General features: G+C 38.4%; 1 protein-coding gene across 4 annotated transcripts in view; it reads left to right on the forward strand.

Moving 5' to 3' along the window:
* The window catches only part of PDE4B (phosphodiesterase 4B), a 525,239-nt gene that overhangs the window by 308,234 nt on the left and 196,183 nt on the right, over positions 1 to 20,822 (forward strand). The window lies entirely within an intron of this gene.

A 20,822-nucleotide genomic window follows, 5' to 3' on the forward strand; every position in this document is an offset into this window, starting at 1 on the left:
TGTTAGCTCATGGCTGAACTGGGAAGAGGGAACTTGAACCCATAGCCACTAGTGCATCAACTATGTACCATCCAAGAAGCCAGATACTTCCACATGCCAATATTCACACCTTCCTCTCTGTAACCACACAATTTCAAAGAAAAGGAAAAACATTTCACACACATTGCATTGTCTTTTCTGGATCAAATGCCTGGTTAGAGTAAAAGCTATTATCCAAATCTGGTAAATCTTCTTGTCAACTTGGGTTTAGTCAGACTTCAAGATGGAATGAGCAAATTATAGATGGCAGTAATAGAGTGCTTTTAAGGGGGCATTTCTTAGCTACTTTGTTCTGTTTCTGGGAGTTCCATGTGGAAATGTTTTAATTCACTCAGGAAGAGAAACTAGAATGAGAAAGCCTGACTTGTAGTAGGAGCTCTTTCCTGACAGGTTTCTAATGATTTCATATTACACTATCATTTGAGGCTGTAATTATTTGCATTGTACCAATGTAGCCCTACCAAGTCTTTCAGAAAGACAATATGAATGAGAATAAATATGCTTTCTCTTCTCTTTGGGATGGCTATCTTATCTGTATCATTAAAGGAATATACGCACACAGAAGTGAAAATGTGTGCCAGATTCCCCATGGAATTTTCCATGATCTGCTTCCTCATGTCCATATTCTATCTATTCTTCAGAGATACTGAAATTCTCTCTTTCCTGACACTTTCTATGGCAATTCTTTCTCCCATAATAGGTTCCATATCTGACTTCCTATAGCTCAGCATATGTCTTTTGTTTGTTTTTAACATCTATAATTCACATACCATAAATGCATCCTTAGAAAGTATAAACTTCACTCATCACAAAATTATGCAATCATCAACAACATCTAGTTGTAAAATTTTTCATCCCCCTAAAAAGAAACCTTATGTTAGCATTTACTCTCTGTTAGCACTTACTCTCCAACCTCAACTCCTCAACCCTAGACAACCACTAATTTAATCTCTGCCTCTATGGATTTGCCTCTTCTGGACATTTCTGATATATTATACAATATGTGGTCATTTGTGACTGGAATCTTTTACTTAGCATAAGGTTTTCAGAATCATTCATGTTGTGGCATTTATCTGTACGGCATTCCTATTTATTATTGAATAACATTTAATTACATGGATATACCACATTTTGTTTATCCACTTATTGTTGATGGATATTTGGGTTGTTTATACTTTTTTTGCTATCATGAATAATAATAGTTATGAACATTCATATACAAGTTTTTGTATATAACTAGGAGTAGAATTGCTAGATCATATGGTAACTCTCTGTTTAACCTTTTGAAGATTTGTTAAACTTTTCCAAAATAGCTGTACCATTTCACAATTCCATCAAAAATGAATGAAGGGAACCTTTCCCCTCCCCACGTGGGAGTCTGCACTTGTTCTTCAATAAATCTCCACCTTTGCCCTAAAAAAAAAAAAAAAAAAAAAAAAAGAACGAAGTTTCCAATATCTCCACATCCTCACCAACACTTGTAATCATCTCTTTATTATTTTAGCTATCCTAGAAGATGTAAGTAGTATGCAATTGTGTTTTGATGTTCATCTTTTTTATTAATAATGATGAGTATCTTTTCATGTGCTTAATGTCCCTTGTATATGTATTTTTTGCAAAACATCCATCTCTTTAAATGAATTCTTCTTAAATTGAGTTCTTTATCTAGTCTGAGCATAGGTATTCCCAGTTATCAGTTATATGATTTACAAATATTTTTCCCCATTCTGTGACTTGTCTTTTCACTTTCATGATGGTATTATTTGTAGCACATTAATTTTAATGTAGACAAATTTCTAATTTTTTTATCACTTGTGGTTTTGGTGTAACATCTAAGAAACCATTGCCTAACTCAAGGTCATGCATATTTATTCCTGTGTTCTCTTCTAAAAATTTAAAGTTCTGCCTTTTAGAATTACGTCAATTACACATTTTGAATAAACTTTTGAATACAGTGTGAGGAAGGAGTCCAACTTCATTCTTTTGCATGTGGATATCCAGTTTTCTCAGCATCACTCATTGAAAAGTCTATTATTTCCCCCACTGAATTGTCTTGGTATCCTTGTAGAAAATCAATTGAATGAATTTGTTTCTGGATTCTCAATTCTATTGCATTGATCTATATGTCTATACTTATGCTAGTACCACACTGTTTTGATTATAAGTTAAGTTTTAAAATCAGGAAGTGTGAAACTTCGAAATTTGTTTCTCATTTTAAAGGTTGTTTTTGGCTATTCGGAATCCCTTGTAATCCTATATGAAGTTTAGGATCAGCTTTTCTATCTTTGTAAAAAAAAAAAAAAGCTATTGGGATTTTGTTAGGGACTGCATTGAATCGGTATATAACTTTAGGGAGTACTGTCTTCTCAATCAAAAAGCATGATGTCTCTCTGTTAGTTTAATTCCTTAATTTTTTCGGCAATGTTTTATAGTTTTCAGTATGCAAGTCTTATGTTTCCTTGATGTCTTAGTCTGTTCAGGCTGCTATAATAAAATACGACCAACTGGGTAGATTATAAACAACAGAAATTTATTGCTCACAGTTTTGGAGGTGGGGAAGTCCAAGATCAAGGTGCCTACATAGGTGCCTTCTAGTGAAGGTATACAGCACGAACCTTCTCACTGTGTCCTCACATAGTGGAAGAAGCTAATAGTCTCTCATGAGCCTCTTATATAAGGCGCTAATTCCATTCCTCTCTTATAAGGCACTAATTCCATTAAGTCACTAGCTCCATCCTCATGACTGAAGTACCTCTCAAAGAGTCCACCTGCTAATAATACTTTTGGGGGTTAGGATTTCAAAATATGGATTTTGGGAGGATACAAACAGAACACAGCACTTGGTAAAATTTGTTCCTAAATATTTTGTTTTGATGCTATTATGAATTAAATACTTTTCTTAATTTATTAATTCATGTTCAAATTGTTCATTGCTAGTCTATAGAAATACATTCATTTTTGTTTCTTGATCTTGTAACCTTGCTGAACTTATTTATTAGCTTTAATAGTTTTCTGATGGATTCTTTAAAATTTTCTATTTACAAGATCATGTCATCACCAAATAGAAATAGTTGTATTTCTTCCTTTTCAATCACAATGACTTTTACTTGTTTTTCTTGCCTAATTGTACTAGCTAGAATCCCCAGTACAATGTTGAACAGAAGTGCTAAGAGCAGACATCCTTCTCTTGTTCCTGATCTTGGGGCAAAGCATTTAGTCTTTTATTATTAAATTAGAGGCCCGGTGCATGAAATTCGTGCAGGGGGTGTGTGTCCTTCAGCCCAACCTGCACCCTCTCCAATCTGCAACTCCTCAAGGGATGTCCAACTGCCCTCTCAAAATCCAGGACTTGTGGCTCCCAACCACTCACTTGCCTGCCTGCCTGATTGCCCCTAACCGCTTCTGCCTGCCAGCCTGATCACCCCCTAACCACTCCCCTACCAGCCTGATCAATGCCTAACTGCTCCCCTGCTGGTTTAATTGCCCCTAACTGACCTCCCCTGCAGGCCTGGTCCCCCTCAACTGCCCTCCCCTGCAGGCCTGATCACCCTCAACTGCCCTCCCCTGCTGGCCTGGTCCTCTCCAACTATCCTCCCCTGCAGGCCTGGTCCCCCCCAACTGCTCTCCCCTGCAGGCCTGGTCACCCCCAACTATCCTCCCCTGCAGGCCTGGTCACCCCCAACTGCCCTCCTCTGCTGGCCCGGTCACCCCTAACTGCCCTCCCTTGCAGGCCTGATTGCCCCCAACTGCTCTTCCTTGCAGGCCTGGTCCCTCCCAACTGCCCTTGCCTGCTGGCCTGATCGCCCACAACTGCCCTCCCCTGCTGGCCATCTTGTGGCCACATGGAGGTGGCCATCTTGTGTGTTGGAGTGATGGTCAATTTGCATATTACCTCTTTATTATATAGGATATGATGGTAGCTGTGGGTTTCTTATAGTTTAAGGAAATTTCCTTTTACTTCTAGAATGTTGATTATTTGTATCATGAAAGGATGTTGGAAATTGTCAAATGCTTTCATTGTTTCTATTGAGTTGATAATGTGGATTCTAGCATTCATCGTATGAGTATTGTATTTGTATATTAATGCCAATATATATTTAATATTGTATGTTAAACTAACCTTGAATTCCTGAGTGAAATTCCACTTGGTCATGATTTTAATGCTTGTTAGATGTTTTGAGTTCAGTTTTCTAGTATTTTGGGAAGGATTTTTGTATCTACATTCATAAGGGATATTGGCCTATATTTTTCTTTTCTGGTGATACCTTTATTTGGTTTTGAAATCAGCGTAGTACCACATTTATAGAATAAGTTGGAAAGTGTTTCTGCTTCTTTTGATTTTTTGGAAGTTTTTGATAAATATTTGTATTAACTTAAATGTTTGGTAGAATTTATATATAAAGCTATCTGGCCCTAGACTTTTCTCTGGTGGGTGTTTTATGGGCCAAGGAATTTATAGGCAGAGAAAACAATAAGATATAGTGGAATGTTGTGTTCAAAACAGAAAGCCAGGGTGGCTGGAGCTGAAGTGAATCCCCATTGCCTACATGTTAAAATGCAATCACCTTAGTTTCCCTTATGATTCTCCCTAAACTGGAACTTGATTAACTTCTGCAGCTTCACTCATCTACTGTCACTACTTCTGTAAGCATTGTGTATACTGAACTAATGATAATAATAGTTTTTCTCCTCCAAGCTCTATGATAAATCTATTACACAATCTCAATTAACCATTATATTCAGTTTCCCAGAAAGAAAGCACCTCTTTCCTGACTTGTTCATGAAGCTTCCACTCCCCAGAATGAACTACACCTTTATTCATCCCTGCTCCCTCCCTGCCTCAGTCTTGTATAACTGAGAAACACATACTCGTGGTTTAACACTCACCTGAAGTGTCACCCTCACAATAAAGATTTTCTATTTTTTTTAAATAAAATATTAGTGAAGAACATCTAACAAATCTGGGTACTTTTGTTAATCTGTTTCTCACATACACTATAAATCCTTTGATGGCAGGAACCATGTTTGATTTATCTCTTTTTCCCAAATCTAGTAAACTACCTGTCACATTGTAGACACTAAATAAATATTTGTTGAATTATTAGGTAATCCAAGCTAACCAGAATAAGTTTTACCACAGGATTTTAGATAACTGAGATGTTATTATACTTCTCTGTGCTTCTCACAGCAACTCATGCAACGTTGATAAATGCTCATTGAGACTATTTCAGCTGAATGACAAATTAATATTATGTGTGAGTAGCACATTTTGAATCCTTCAGTAAAAAGACACCATAAAAGCCTCAAAATAGCTGTAAAAAATAGAAATGATAAAATCTATTTGGATGGCATCCCTTTTTGAAAATATAAAAACAATTTTGTTGTGTTTTAAAACATAATTACACTTGAAGATGTTGGTGTAACAGAGCTGTGTTTGGGGATGCTGGTGATCATAATAATAACACAGCTTGATAGTAGGGTAGGGAAATCCATTTGAGAAGCTTTTCAATGACATGTTTTGTTTTCTGTATCTGGAAGCAACTCCCACTGCTATTTACTTAAATGCCTTAGAATATGGAAAATCCGGGAGCACTGTGGGTTCCCCAAGTGAGGAAATATTTAGTGTTTCTGGGGTTTTTTATTGATTTGAGAGAGAGATTTGTTGTTCCACTTATTTATGCATTCATTGGCTGCTTTTTGTATGTGCCCTGACTGAAAACCAAACCTACAACTTTGGTATATCAGGACGATGCTCTAACCGAGTTACCCTACCAAGGCCCATTTAGTGTTTCTTATATTCTTCCTCTGTCACAAGACAAACGTGAGCAGGTAGAGTAACAGCATTGCCTGTAGCAGAAATACATCACCACCTCCCAAGCAAGGTCTGTGCTTTTTAACATTGACATTTGAGATCTGTATCAGTTGGGGTTCTGCAGAAAACAGAACCAATAGGAGATACAGATATTTTTATATCTGGATATATCTGGATATATCTGGATATATATGGATATATATGGATATATATGGATATGTATGGATATATGTGTGTGTGTGTGTGTGTGTGTGTGTATGCCTATATCTATCAATTGATTGGTCAATCAATTGATTGATAGATAATAGATAATAGAAGATAGATAGATAGATAGATAGATAGATAGATAGATAGATAGATGATAGGTAGATAGAAAGAAAGAAAAAAAGAAATGTAATTGTGAGGCTAGCCAATCTGTAGGCAGACTGGCAGACTAGAAACTCAAGCTAGAGTTGATGCTGCAGTCTTGTGTCTGAAATAGAGGCTGGAAACTCAGACAAGTGTCAGTGCTTGCAGTCTTGAAGAAGTTCAACTTTTCTGAGAAACATGTTTTTACTTTTCAGGCTTTCAACTGAGTGGATAAGGCTCATCCACATGGTTGAGGATAATCCCCTTTACTTAAAATCAACTGTTGACTTTAACCACATTTACATAACTTCTTCCCAGGGACATATAGATTAGTTTTTAATTAAATAATAATTGACTATCATAGCTTAGTCAAGTTAATACATAAAACGAATCACAATTGTCACATAGCACCTGCCTCTCTCTCCCACTTTGTATCTTTCCATTCCTGCTCATACCCCACACCAGACTGCCAGCCATGCACTTCCCTGCCTTTTGGTGCCTTTGCTGGTTCCTCATTCCTGTTTTAGTCTCTCTCCTTCTCTATCTTGGCAGTCAAATTTCTCCTCTTCTTTAGGCCCTATACAAATGTCATTCGCCTTTCCAAATCTTGGCTGCTTTCCTGTTCAGATATCATCTCTTGGAACCCCCAACAGATTGCCTGGCAGCACAGTCACCTTGCTCTGTTTTGCATTATTCTGAAATGTATTCATAGCAACCTTCCCTGTGGCCCGAGGGAGTCAAGAACCGCCTGCTTTTTTGTTTTGTTTTTAATTTCTATCTTCCCCAGAGGGTATAGAGCTTTCATTCTTATGCCAATCTGCATACTTACTCTGTGCCAGTTCCTGTGCTCACTCCTGGGGAATATAATGATTAATTAGAGACATCTTTAGTCCTCTGAGAGTTCACAGTCCAATGGGGAAGGCAAATTAGTAAACCGTAGGTGTCCGTAAGTACTTGTTGAACTGAATTAATATCTGCAATGGAAATATAGTCACTTTCCCCTCCGCATCTCCTTACCTTAATACTTTTACATACAGACATTAGCCAGAGCAGACATCTGGCTTCTCGTGGGCTGGGAAGCTCTGTCCTCATAAAACCTATAAAGGATTGGTGTGTGTGGTATGATTGAGGAGCATCAGAGCAGTCAACTGATCTAAAAATATCTCTGTTGCTAAGATGCAGTAACGCCTGATATGCCACCATTGGGAATCCATTCATTTGGGTTCAGAATTATCCTATTTCCAAATGTACCTGGGAGGGCTTACTACATACATATGCCGATATCTCTTTCAAATGTCTTTCCCTTCCTTCTTTACCCCTGAATTGTCTCCTCCTCCATTAAGACTCAGCTCAATTGCCCTCCCTGGAAAATTCCTACTACCCCAAGGAGTTAGGGGCTTCTGCTCTGGGTCCCCATAGCACCGGTGCCTGTGATTACAACATAAAATGTCCATACTCTATTGTTTAGCTGTTTATTATTTTCCTGAGTTCTCCACTAGACTGAACTGCTAAGGGGAAAAATGTGCTTTCCATCTCTGTGACCCCAACATCAAACACAGGACCAAACACACAGAGGGATGCTCTGTAAGTGTTCCTGGAATGACTAGGTGATTCTTTGATAGAATGAGACCTGAGCACATTTGGGGACAAGCTTGATAAAAGGGAACTGAAGGACCGAGGGGGCGGGGGAGGGGGGGGCGGGCGGGGATGGAGGTGAAAAGGGACCAGAGAGGAACTACTTTTGTGCTTGGGGCCATCCTTGATCCTGCTATTTGTTCTTGTCCACTTTTTATTTCATTCATGGATAAAGAACTTTGTGAATTAAACATGCTCTTTTCTTTTGTCCTACAATACATGATCTGAAGCACAGTCAGCTGGCAGGAGTTCTTCTGGAAGCATTTGTTGAGTGTAAAGGTGCTACACATGCTTCATTTATGAAAGAAAAAAATGCTTTAAAAACTCCTTTGTTTCGCTTGAACTGAGAACACAAACCTCTTCTTATGTCTATCTCTTCCATCCACCACTCTTTGCCTTTGCTCAAAGAATAAGCTAGTAAAGACAAGCAACAAAGTGTGTTTTTCCCCCCCAAATCTCTTGTGACTGCAAGGAATACAGACCTACACAAGTTTTCTCAAGTAATAGGGCTGGAGTTTTCAGGATGCATCTAGGTTGGAGCTGAAATCAGCACTGGAAACCATTATGATCCATTTCTCTCTCATTAGCTGAATAAGGTCTCTCTTTCTTATACTGTCTGCTTTCTTGATAGAGTTGCTCCATTTTCCTCTTGCTCCTCCTGCCCTATATGTCTCTTCTTTTTTCTCATGTCTTCTGCTTACCTATACGTTTCTGCTCCCTCACTGCATTATCTTGGCTGCCCCAGATGTCCATTAACTCATGACTTTTCAGCTCCGCAAATGTACGCCTCCAAATAAATGCTCTCTTTTTCGTTCTAAGTCTCATTTTTTGACAAATGCATTTTTAAAATTAGTTTTTAGCAGAGTTGATTCACAGATTGGTTAATTTTCCATAACACAACCAGGAGTTAATCATATATTGTAGTTACCTGTCTGAGAGTTATTACCTCTATTATTTATTGTATATTTATGTTGTTATATACATTATATTTTATTTATACACTTATGTTATATGTAATAGAGTTATTACCACTAGGGCAGAATTGTGTCTTCTATTGGTAGTATCCCCAGAACCTAAAATAATTCCTGATATCTATAGGTACTCAAAACAATGAATGAGTGGCTAAATTAGGCTCTTGATTTCCTTACTTCTTACTCACCCTCTTCTAATCCACCTTCAAAAGAGTAATCTTTCCAAAACAAATGTCAAACCATGTTATTTCCTGCTTAAAATAGTTAATGACATTTATCATTCAAATTAGTATGAGGAGATTTATTGCCTACTTCTCCAGATTTATTTCCTGCCCAACCCAATTTCTTGTACTTCATACTTCTAGAAAGCCACTGGCATTCATGAAATATATTATACTGTTCCATGTCCTTGCCTTTGCACATGGTGGAATCAGTAGAAAATGCAAAAATGGGACAGAATGAAGATGAATTAAGAGACAGGTTGATAAGATTTATTTTTATTTATTTATTTATTTATTTATTTATTTATTTATTTATTAACTAGAGACCTGGCGCACGAAATTCATGCACAGGTATGGTCTCTAGGCCTGGCCTGCAATCAGGGCCATCTTCCCCAGCTGCCTGCAGCCGGTCCTACCACCCACCACCACCCACCCCCAGTTCCCCGTTTGCCATCGGGTGATCAGTGCCTGATGGCCAGGAGAAGGGACCAAGAGGTCGGCTCTTCCTGCCCATTTGCTGGCCACACCCCCACCACAGGTGGCCATCAGGCAATCAGAGCCTTCCTTCAGGGAAATGGACCAAGAGGTGGTCAGTGCACCTCATATTTACTGGTCCAGTGGTCATTCTGGTCTTTCAGCTGTTAGGGTCAATTTGCATATTATCCTTTTATTATATAGGATAGAGGCCTGGTGCATGGGGCCGGCTGGCTTTCCCTGATAGGGGCCACAATCAGGGTTGGGGCGGTCCCCACTGGGGCGGGGCTGGCCTGGGCGAGGGGCCGCAAGCAGTTTGCAGGCTGTCCACACCCCCGATCAAGGTGGGGGTCCCTGTTGGGGATGGGATTGGCCTGGGCAAGGGGCCACGGGTGGTTTACAGGCCGGCCATGCCCCTGATCAGGGTGGGGGTCCCCGTTGGGGGTAGGGCTGGCCTAGGCAAGGGGCCACGAGGGGGTTGGCCAGCTGGTCTCACCCCCCAATCAGGCTGGGTTCACTGGCCATAGTGGGCGTCATAGTGACCGGTCATTATGGCGTTACGGTCGCTGGCTTTATATATATATATATAATATTAATGTAACTAATGTGTAAGTCTCACAAAACCTAATTTGCCCACTGCAGCTAAGCCCTTGCTATGTTCTTGTTAGAGTAGACTAAAAAGTGACATTTGTGTTTTTATCTGGCTTCAGATCCAGTAGGACTGAGTGACAGGAACTTACCAGGATGAGTTCATTGGTACATGAACAATTTCATCCTTTTTCAAACTCAGTAGCTATTATTGTGACTAACAAAGCAACTCTTATGAATTGAACACAAACAAGAAGTAGTCAGGAGAGTGTTTATGATGCTATCATAAATATTTATAATAGGGGCATGAAGCAATGTTTTGTGAGATGTGGGTAACAAAAGGTTAGACTGTTAATGTTTATTTAGATCAGATTATTAAACACCTGAAACTTATATAGTGTTTTCTAATTTACTCATGTTTATTATCCTAACCTTCAATCTCCATTGGACCATTATCTTAACCTTGTATGCATTCTACAATATCTCCACCCTCACTATTCCCTCTCTAGACCTCACATTCCCTACCAGAAACAGCCCCATGTGTCTTCTCCATAATAGCAAAGCCCAAGAGTTGTCTATGCTCATTATCTCTACTTTCTCATCTGATAGTCTGTCCTCAGTCAACGTATATCTGGTTTTTATCCCAAAACTCCACTAAAATTGTTTTTATGAAGGTAATTAGAAACCTCCATCTTATCTATTCACTCTTTCCTCCTTGAAGCAGTCTTCTTCACTTGGCTTCAGGTACAGTATATTCCACTGGTTTTTCCAACCACCTCACTGGTTCTTTCTCCTCCAGACTTTGAAGAGTCCCTGCTTAGTTCTTGTTTCTCATCTTTTCTTTGTCTACACTCACTACCTAGATCATCTCAACCAGATATCACTTTTCAATATTATCTGCAAACTGCAAATACCCACAATTATATCTTCAACTTAGTTCTCTCCCTAAGCTCATAGCTTGTATATCTAAGAGTCTTCTTAACCCTCTCTAGATAGGCATTCTCAATCTTAAATTCCTAAAGGAAAACTCTGGAAAACACTGCTCAATTGCCATTATGCCCCTTCTCAGGAAGTCAGGCTAAATTCATCTAGGTGCCATGTACAAACACCTACATGTCATCTTTGAAGCCTCTCTTTCTTCAGGTCCAGCATGTAATCAATCAATGTCCTGTTGACTCTACCTCCCAAATGTACCTGGCATCCTAGTATTTATTACCTCCTCTACCTCTACCAACCTAGGCAAAACCATCATTATCACCAGCCTAGATTTCTGAAACACCTTTCTAATAGGCTCCCTGCTTCCTCTTTCTCCTTTTGCAGTCAGTTCTCTACTCAACAGCCAAAGTAATCCTTTTAAATGTAAAACCATCCAGAGGGATTCCTTTCTCATTCTAATTAAATTCACAGTTTCTTCCAGCACCTATAAGATCTACATGGTCTAACTCCTGCCATGCTGCCCAAGTTCATTTGTACCTTAGGGTACTTGCACATACTGGTCCTCTCTGGAATATTCTTCTACCACATTTTTACATGATTTGCTCCCTCAGTTATTTCTGATTCTATGCAAAGGTGATCCTTTCCCCAACCTTCCTATATCTTCTTTTCCCTTAACTCATCTTATTTCTCCTTAGTCAATTACTGTTAATATATTCTATATTTGCTTAATCCTTTATGGTCCATATTTTTGTCAGTAGAATATAAATCCAAGAGTATATTTAAGTGTAAGTGCCCCCCCGCCCAAAAAAAATATATGTTGAATGAGAAAATGAGACTTGAATATGAATGTTTTGACTGGAGGTTGAGTACTCTTTTCATAAGTCAAGGGCCATGTAAAAAGTAATCATCTTTCTATATTTTTTAATATCCAAAATATTCTGAGGAAATAGTTTGAGAACCTTGATTTCAGATTCTCCTAAATAAGTGAAAATATAGTATGTTAAAATAATTATGTAATTGCAGTTTAGATTGGTAAGATGTGGGCTTATGATAGGGATAGCAGTAGCATTCCATCGGCTCAGAGTCATCTCACACGAATGTTTCACTGTGTGGATTTAGACACAGTGCCAAGGGTGGATGGGAAGACCACCCTCAAAAATAGGACTTCAGAGATTTTTAAAATTGGACACAGTGAAACTAAAAGAGCAGAAGAGGGAAGAGAAGTTTATTAAAGCCACTAAAGATAATTTTCATGTAAAATTATAGATACTGGGATTTTGGACACAAGCTATTTTAATCTTGAGGGTCCCAAGCCCTAGTATTCTAAGTTAGTGTCTTCTTTGTCCCCTGTAGAGATTAGTTTGAAAACATTCACAATTTTCTTTATTACTCATGAATTCAGTGCTCGCCACACTTGCCTGGAAGACACTTAAAATTACTTCAAGAAGCCTAGCTGGTGTTGCTCAGTGGTTGAGCATTGACCTATGAACCAGGAGGTCATGGTTCCATTCCCAGTGAGGGCACATGCCCAAGTTTGGGGCTCGATCCCCAGTGGGAGGTGTGTCAGTCAATGATTCTCTCTCACCATTGATGTTCCTATCTCTCTCTCCCTCTCCCTTCCTCTCTCTGAAACCAATAAAAAACATATTAAATTTTTTTAATTACTTCAAGAAGATTTACAATAGAATAGGGCAGCTCCATCTCTGTACACCTACTATTTGTCCAGCATTTTAAGTTTATTTCCTTATGTGATCTTTACATTCCTGAGGTAGGCATGTATTTATACTGGACGTGTATAGTTTTGTCTGTCCAGAATAGCTTCCTTTCCTTCTAAGAAATACCTTTTCCTCAACCAAACACTGGATGTTTTAATAGGGACTTTGCATACAGCTCTCAACTTGCTGGCCAGATATTATCATGTGACCAAAGATAAGCCAACTAGATGAGTCCTCACACAGGATTTTTTATAGTTAGTGCTTAATAAGAAAACACGTTCTTTCTTCTAGTCACAAGGCAGTAAATCATGGTCCATGACCACATCCCACTAAGATCCTATTTGGAGAAGCTTGACTGAGAGAATTTATCTGACAGAGAAGAACAGAGGTACCCCAGAGGCAGAGAGACCCAAAGGTGTTTGAATCCTATTCTGTCTTCCTTGAAGTTGGCACTATCTCTATTCTTTCCATTTTTTCCAATGGCTTCATTATATGAACCAATAGTTGCCTTTTAAAAAAAACTTATGTCCATTTTAATGGTATATTTGGAACTTGAAATTGCAGGAACCCCAAATAGTACTGTATATTATCTCAGTTTTATAGAAACAAATACCAAGGTATAGAAAAATTCAATTACTTGTCACTTGTTAAGTGGCTAAATGATATTTGAATTTAGGTCTGTGGGCTTCTAACCACTGCCCTCTACTCCATATTGCCAATTCTTTCTATCCCTCTAAAGGGGTTAGAACTCACTAATTTAACACATGACACAGCCTGTTTAGGTTTTTGTTGTTGTTGTTTATTTTTTAATGGATGCAAGTATTTTATGTAGTTATAGAAAAAAATTCTAGCTCTTCAAGTACCCCCACACAAGTCTCTGCTTAAGTTTCTTTATTTGTAAAATGACCAAGTTGAACTCTATAACTTCTGAGATTTTTTTTATGGAAAATTTTCTAAAGTCACATTGATTCTTAGTGCCTCTGAAGATTTAATTATACTGACGATGCCTCTAAGATTTATTTAAATACGAAAACAAAGAGCCATCAAGAGGAGGTGCCCAGAAGCCAAGTTGGCTCTCAGCCCTCCAGCAATAACACTAGAGTGGTGCTGTCAGAACATCAACTCGTTGTTATTTCCAGAACAGAGTCCTATTCTAAAGGGCATGTGTGCATTTTCAGGAAGGAATTTAAAAAATAGCCAGAAACAACCAATCTTCTGAAAGATGAAAAGGCAGTTCTTATTTTTCTTTCTTGAAAATTATTATATACACTCCCAAATTTTGGAAACACATTGTGTTGGAGTAGTTGCTTTAAGCTCCCCGCCCCCTTTTTGGGGGGGAGGGGCATTCAAATTGGGTGCTCAGCAACTCCTACAGAACATCTGGAGCTCTATAGATGACCACATCCAGTGGTAAAATCGGAACAGTGCAGCTTGTTCCAGCACCGACATGCACAAAGAGGTGTGGGAATGGAAACCTGAACAGAAACACATACACACACACACACACACACACACACACACACAACCTGGCTTTTGCTTTCTTTAGAATGTAAAGAAAGACTGGGTGCTGGGAAGTTGCCCTATGTGAAAGCCTTTTGATAATCTCCCGAGTCTAAGGTATCAAAATAATCTTCTTCTGAATGCATTTCTGGTTTAAAACAATTCTTTGAATAAAAGAATCAATTTATCTTTTTAGAATATCTTTTCCACAGAAGCTGTTATTCTTTTTAAATTCATATTCATATTTATATTGCTTATCAGGTGTTTTCATGCAAATCAACTATTTATCTGCCAAACCTATGTTGTTGGTAGTAGTAGTATTTATGTATTACCTATTTGTCTTTCATCATCACAGCAGCTTTATTATTATTTGCTTTTAAAGATGAAGATACCGAGGCTCCGTGGTATAAATGAGCTATCCTAAGACACACAGCTAGTAAGTGGTGGGACTGGTATTCTACTCAGGCTCAGGATAGTGCAAAGAGCAAGGGCTTTAGAGACAAACATATCTGGGCTAGAATCCCAAATTTGTCTACTAGTTTTGTGACCTCAAGCAGGTGACTAAATCTCTTGGATCTTTGGGTCTATTATTATTAAAATTAAGTTAATGATAACAAAATTATAAGCTTCTTTGTAGTAGTAAATGAGAAACCACATAAAGCCTTTGACACACATCCCCGCCAATGTGAGTACTCATCAGTGCCAAAGAGGTGTTTATCAAATGGCTCTAGTTTTAAGCCAAGAACTTTTGACTGCTGCAAAAAATGAAGTGCTCTATCCGGTGCTGATATGTGAGGGTCTTTGGAAGCTCCAGACTTTTATAGGATGAAGTGATCAGTGCTGAGGTGCCTTGAGGCTCCAGGGATTTTCTACCTCCTCACTTTATCCCTATTGAAAACGAATGCACAGAACAAGCTGGACCTCACGGGGCCCTTCGGTGGAAGGTTCATGGGTTTGCCTACTTTGCTTCCTGCCATTCTGGCGTCTCTGTAATCCTACACACACAAAAAATACAATGTGGTCAAGATTACAATAATAATGTGTCCAAAATTCCAAGCAAGGGAAAGAGGCTGTTCTATACTTTGTTGATGCTGTTATTAGAGTTGGTAAACCCTGTTAGAGTATGCTCACATCTTGGATAAACCAGCCATGTTCTCTCTGTTCCATGACTACAGAGCTCGGTTGGCTGCCCAGTCTGTATTGGCTTCTAGTCACAGTGTGTGGATGAGGTGGTGCTGGGCCTTAGATAAACTGAGGAGTGAGTCAAGGATTCACTAAGGATTATTAGTCATTAGTATAATGGGTGGATAAATTATCTGTCATGTTTTGTCTGTAAGAAACAGAAGATCCAATTCAATGTGACTTGAAGTGTGGTCACGAATAAGTACAGTTTTCAATGTTTTAAAGTGAGATAATAGTACAGGGTTATCGTAAGGATTAAAAAACAGTAAGTTCAAAATGTGTACTTAACCCATTGTTTGACATATAGTAAGTATTCAATGAAGGTGAGCTATTTTTGTTGTCATTGCTGTTTTTCTTAGTGAGGTTCAGAAACAGAATACAACTTCTCATTTATATAATCACCATGAAAACTTTTTGTCAAGCCCACTGTTTTTAATAAACATTGTCTCAAGAACTATAATTTTTACTAGAAGAACACTACCTTAGACACCAAAGAACTGTGCTCAAATTCCTTCACTCTCTCTTATTAGGTATAGAATTGGACAGCTTTTTTTAAAAAAACCAAAACACACACACACACACACACACACACACACATATATATATATATATATAGAGAGAGAGAGAGAGAGAGAGAGAGAAACATTGATGTGAGAGTGAAATATTGATCGGCTACCTCCTGCATGCCCCTACTGGGAATTAAGCCTGAAACTCAGGCATGAGCCCTGACCAGGAATCAAACCAGCAACCTTTCAGTGCATGGGACGATGCCTAATCAACTGAGCCACACTAGCTAGGGCAAGGATTGGGCAGTTTTTAATTCTCCCTGAGACTCCTCTGCAGAGTGGAATTAACAATACCTGCCTCAAATGTTGTTGTGAGTGGTAGATAAGCTTGCATGGATGGCATAGTACCTGATACACTGTTTGTTGAGATAAATCTGGAACTCAGTTTCCCTTCCCAAAAGACTGTGATGAGGATTAAATACAATGATAAATGTGAAAGCACTTCTGAAAACACTAAAGTACTAAATACATATAATTATTAGTAGTATTATTAATCCCTTATGGCTATTATTTTCAATAATAATATTTTTATTGCTATTATAATAATCATTGCTATTACTACTATTGGTACTACTCTTGTTATTTCTAAATCAAATAGTATAGATTCTAATTTTTCATATCAAAAAAATACTGATATAAGGAGATTAGAGGCCCAGTGCACAAATTCGTGCATGTGTGGGGGCAATTGGGGCCAATCAGGCCTACTGGCCAGGGGGAGGTTGGCCGGCCACTGGAGGTTGGCTCTGGGAGCTCACTGACTACCAGGGGGCAGCTCCTGCATTGAGCATCTGCCCCCTGGTGGTCAGTGCGTGTCACATAGTGACTGGGCGACCAGTCATTTGGTTGTTTGGTCATTTGGTTGCTTAGGCTTTTATATATATAGATGACTTAGAAATAACTTCAAAGTCTTCAACCCAAATGATTTTGTTCAGAGACACATTTATTATAGGATACTCTAATTAAGCCACATTTTAGCATGTAAAATTGTTCCTGAGCAAAATAATTTTTATTTATTTTAATTTCTTTTATTTTTTTAAATTTTTATTGTTGAAAGTCCCCTTTTTTCTCCCATTGATCCCTTATAGCCCACCCCCACCTCCCACCCCAGGCCTCCACCACCCTATTGTCTGCTGTGTCCATAGTTATGCATATAAGTTCTTTGGTTGATTTCTTCCCACTTACCCACCCACCCTTACCTTCCCTCTGAGATTGAGCAAAACAATTTTTTAAATGTCATTTAAAACTAGCAAGGTTAAAAATCTATAATAATAAAAGTGTAATATGCTAATTAAACCAGACGTCCTTCCAGATGAAGCCTGGGTTGTGAGGGCCGAGGCAAGCCACCATGGCTGCGAGGGCCGAGCCCCTTGCATGAATTTTGTGCATTGGGCTTTTAGTAATAATATAAAATGTATTGCCCTGTGTACATACTTACAGGCTGTCTAGTTGCCCATCATACTTCAGACTTTCAGAGCCAGCCTGCGAAAGATCTCCACCCATCCCTGGTGTGTAACTTATTACTAAATGAAACGGCCTGCTCTGGCGATGTTGTTTTGGTGGCTTTCATGCTGTTAGCTGTTGATGGACAGCCTATGTGTCTTTATGCTTTCAGATAACATTTATTCCTTGTTGCTTTCCCCCCAGGTGAGCTTTAAGCACAAATCTTGAGATGTGTTGGTCTATAAAATATGCAAGTCTCTGCCATCATTCCTCTCCCCATTATTCCTGATGTTGCCCAGCCTTCTCAGCTGGAAGCCAGTATTCACTCCATCAACAAGCCATGCTTTAGAAATAACTTCAAAGGAGAACATTTGCAGACAAAAATCTGAAGTAATGTATTTCACTTGTATGGCTGTTTTTCCCATGCTGAGGAATTTCTACTACCAGTAGTTTAGCTCTTATTAAGAGATCAATAATATCTGTTACAGTCAGTAGAACAGTAGAGCATGCTGCACATGAAAAATATTCAGATGACTTATGCTTGGCTCTGATTTTGAGATCTGCTAAATGAGTGACCTTGAGCAAGCTGTGTTTCTCAGGCTTAGTTTCTTTAACTTTCATTTGAATCCCTGCACAGCCACTCTATCTTACTAACTGTGTCCTAGGGCTTCATTATGATTAAAAAACAAAAATAAAAACAAAAATAAAAAAACCCTCTTCTGTTTCTAAGGACACTATTAAAAAGTGAAAAGGTAGCCATTATAATGGGAGAAAATATTTGTAAATCATTATCTGATAAGAGAGTTATTTCCAAAATATATAAAGAACTCCCACAACTCAACTATAAGAAACCAAATAACCCAATTAAAAATGAGCAAAAGATTTGAATAGACATTTCTTCTAACAAGATACACAAGGGGCCATAACCACATGAAAATATGCTCAACATCATTAATCATTAGGGAACTCAAATCAAAACCACAATGAGATACCACTTTACACCCACTAAGATGGCTTAAAGGTAAAGGACAGATAATAAATTTTGAAGAGGATGTGGAAATCAGAACCCTTGTACATTGTTGATGATGTAAAATGGTACAGCCACTTTGGAAACAATTTGTCTATTCCTCAAAATGTGAAATACACAGTTGTGATATGACCCAGAAATTTTACTCCTAGGAAAAATAAAATTTTACTCCCCGAAAAATGAAAACATACATCCACACAAAAACTTGTATGTGAGTGTTCAGAGAAGCATTATTCATTCATAATGGCCCCCGAAATGAAATAACTCAGATGGCAATCAACATAAACAAAATGTGATGTATTTATAAAGTGAATATTTTTCAGCTCCAGAACGTAATGAAATACTGGTACATTCTATAAAGTGAATGAATCTTGAAAACTTTATGTTAAGTTAAAGAAGCCACACATTGTATGATTCCATTTATATGCAATGTTCAGAATAGGTAAATCGATAGAGATATAAAATAGGTTAGTAGTTGCTAGGGGCTAGGGAAAGGATAAATGGAGATGGGGTTTCTTTTAGGCATGATGAAAATGTGCTAAAATTGGATAGTGGTGATGGTTGTACAAGTGTAAATATACTAATAACTAGGGAATTGGACATTTTATAAAGTTGAAATTTATGGCATGTGAATTATATCTCAATTAAATTATTTTTTAATGAACTTAAGCTTTTTGATAACCCCATGGGATTGAAAAATAATATAAGGGGGCTTTTATTCTGTTTCCAAGAGTAAAAGCCTAGGCTTACTGTGATTGTGATGGTGAATTAGTTATGTGTATCGTCTTTAAAATTCCCCTTATCAGGGCTTCCGAGATAGCCTTTGCTAATTTTATGTTTTCTTTCTAATCTAAAAACAATCCTTTATTAGCATTCTCAAAAGCCATCTGCTGTCTGATTGGATTAAATAAACCACATTCATCAAAGAGTCTCTCTTCTCTGTTTAGTCCTTTTCAACAATTATATTTGCTGCCCAAAACCACCAGAGAAAAATAAAGCATTTTCCTATGGGAGAACTACCTTGAACATTCACCCTGACCCAAAATATTATTTTGATGGAAACAACTTTTATTTAACTATTAACTAGGCCAACTATGTTCTTTCATGCTAGCTATAAGCCTGCAGACTGGCATTTGTTTTATTACTTTATTTATTAATTAATTTTTCAATAAATACTTATTGAGCACCTACTTTGTGCTAGGTTCTAAAGTGGCACTGACAATAAAGCAGTGGGAAAAATACAGAAATCTTGTTTCTTTTGGCGTCATGCTAATGGGAGGGCACAGATAATACACACAATAAATAAATAAAGTATACATGTTGAAGGTGATAAATAATAGAGCCAGGTAAAGAGAGTACGGGAGTGGGGGCGGTCATTTGAGCAATGGCCATGGGAGTGAACCATGGAGTGAACTAGGGAAGAGCATTTTAAGCACAGAGAATACCCATTCAAAAATTCCTGAGGTAGAAGCATGCCTGGCATGTTCTAGAAATGACAAAGGGTCAGTGCAGCTCAAATGAAGTGAGGAAGGGGAAAGCTAGTGAGCAGTGAGTTTAGGGAGATGGTGGGTACTCTATCTAGGGCCTCACAGACCACGGTAAGGATTTTCGCTCTCACTTTGAATGAAACGGGGACCAATTGGAAGGTGTTCAGCTGGTGAATGATGTGACCTGAGTTAGGTTTTTGCAGAATTACTCTGGCTGCTATCTTGAAAATAGACTGTAGGGGTCAAGGACACAGGAGAGAGGACATTAGAAATTTGGTTTTCATGTCTAAGTTTTTTTTTAATATATTTTATTGATTTTTTACAGAGAGTAAGGGAGAGAGATAGAGAGTTAGAAACATCGATGAGAGAGAAACATCAATCAGCTGCCTCCTGCACATCTCCAACTGGGGATGTGCCCGCAACCCAGGTACATGCCCTTAACCGGAATCGAACCTGGGACCTTTCAGTCCGCAGGCCGACGCTCTATCCACTGAGCCAAACTGGTTTCGGCATGTCTAAGTTTTGATGGTCTGTGAACCTATATAAATATATTTTTATACCTGCTGCTGCCATTGCATAAAATGAGTCCTCTCCTAAGATTAGCTTCTCTGAGACATTGTGAGGTTTGGGAAGTTGAAATGTGAAGGCAAATCTGAAATAAAGAATCAGCGGTCCCTTCTAGGAGCACACATCCTACTAAAATTTGATTGTAAACCAGTGTTTGTCGATGCGAACCATAGCATTGATCATATTCTGCCCATAGATCCAGAATGCTGAGACCCTTGTCCTCTCTGCTGAATGTCTTTGGGGTATAACTTGTCACTCTGGGAGATGCCTTTAGTTTTTAAGGGATCTGGGAGTCTTTGAACCTATTACTGCTG

Source organism: Myotis yumanensis, unplaced genomic scaffold (assembly GCF_028538775.1).
Source record: "Myotis yumanensis isolate MYYU_CA2020_CCGP unplaced genomic scaffold, mMyoYum1.0.hap1 SCAF_2, whole genome shotgun sequence".
In the NCBI taxonomy this organism is placed as follows: Eukaryota; Metazoa; Chordata; class Mammalia; order Chiroptera; family Vespertilionidae; genus Myotis; species Myotis yumanensis.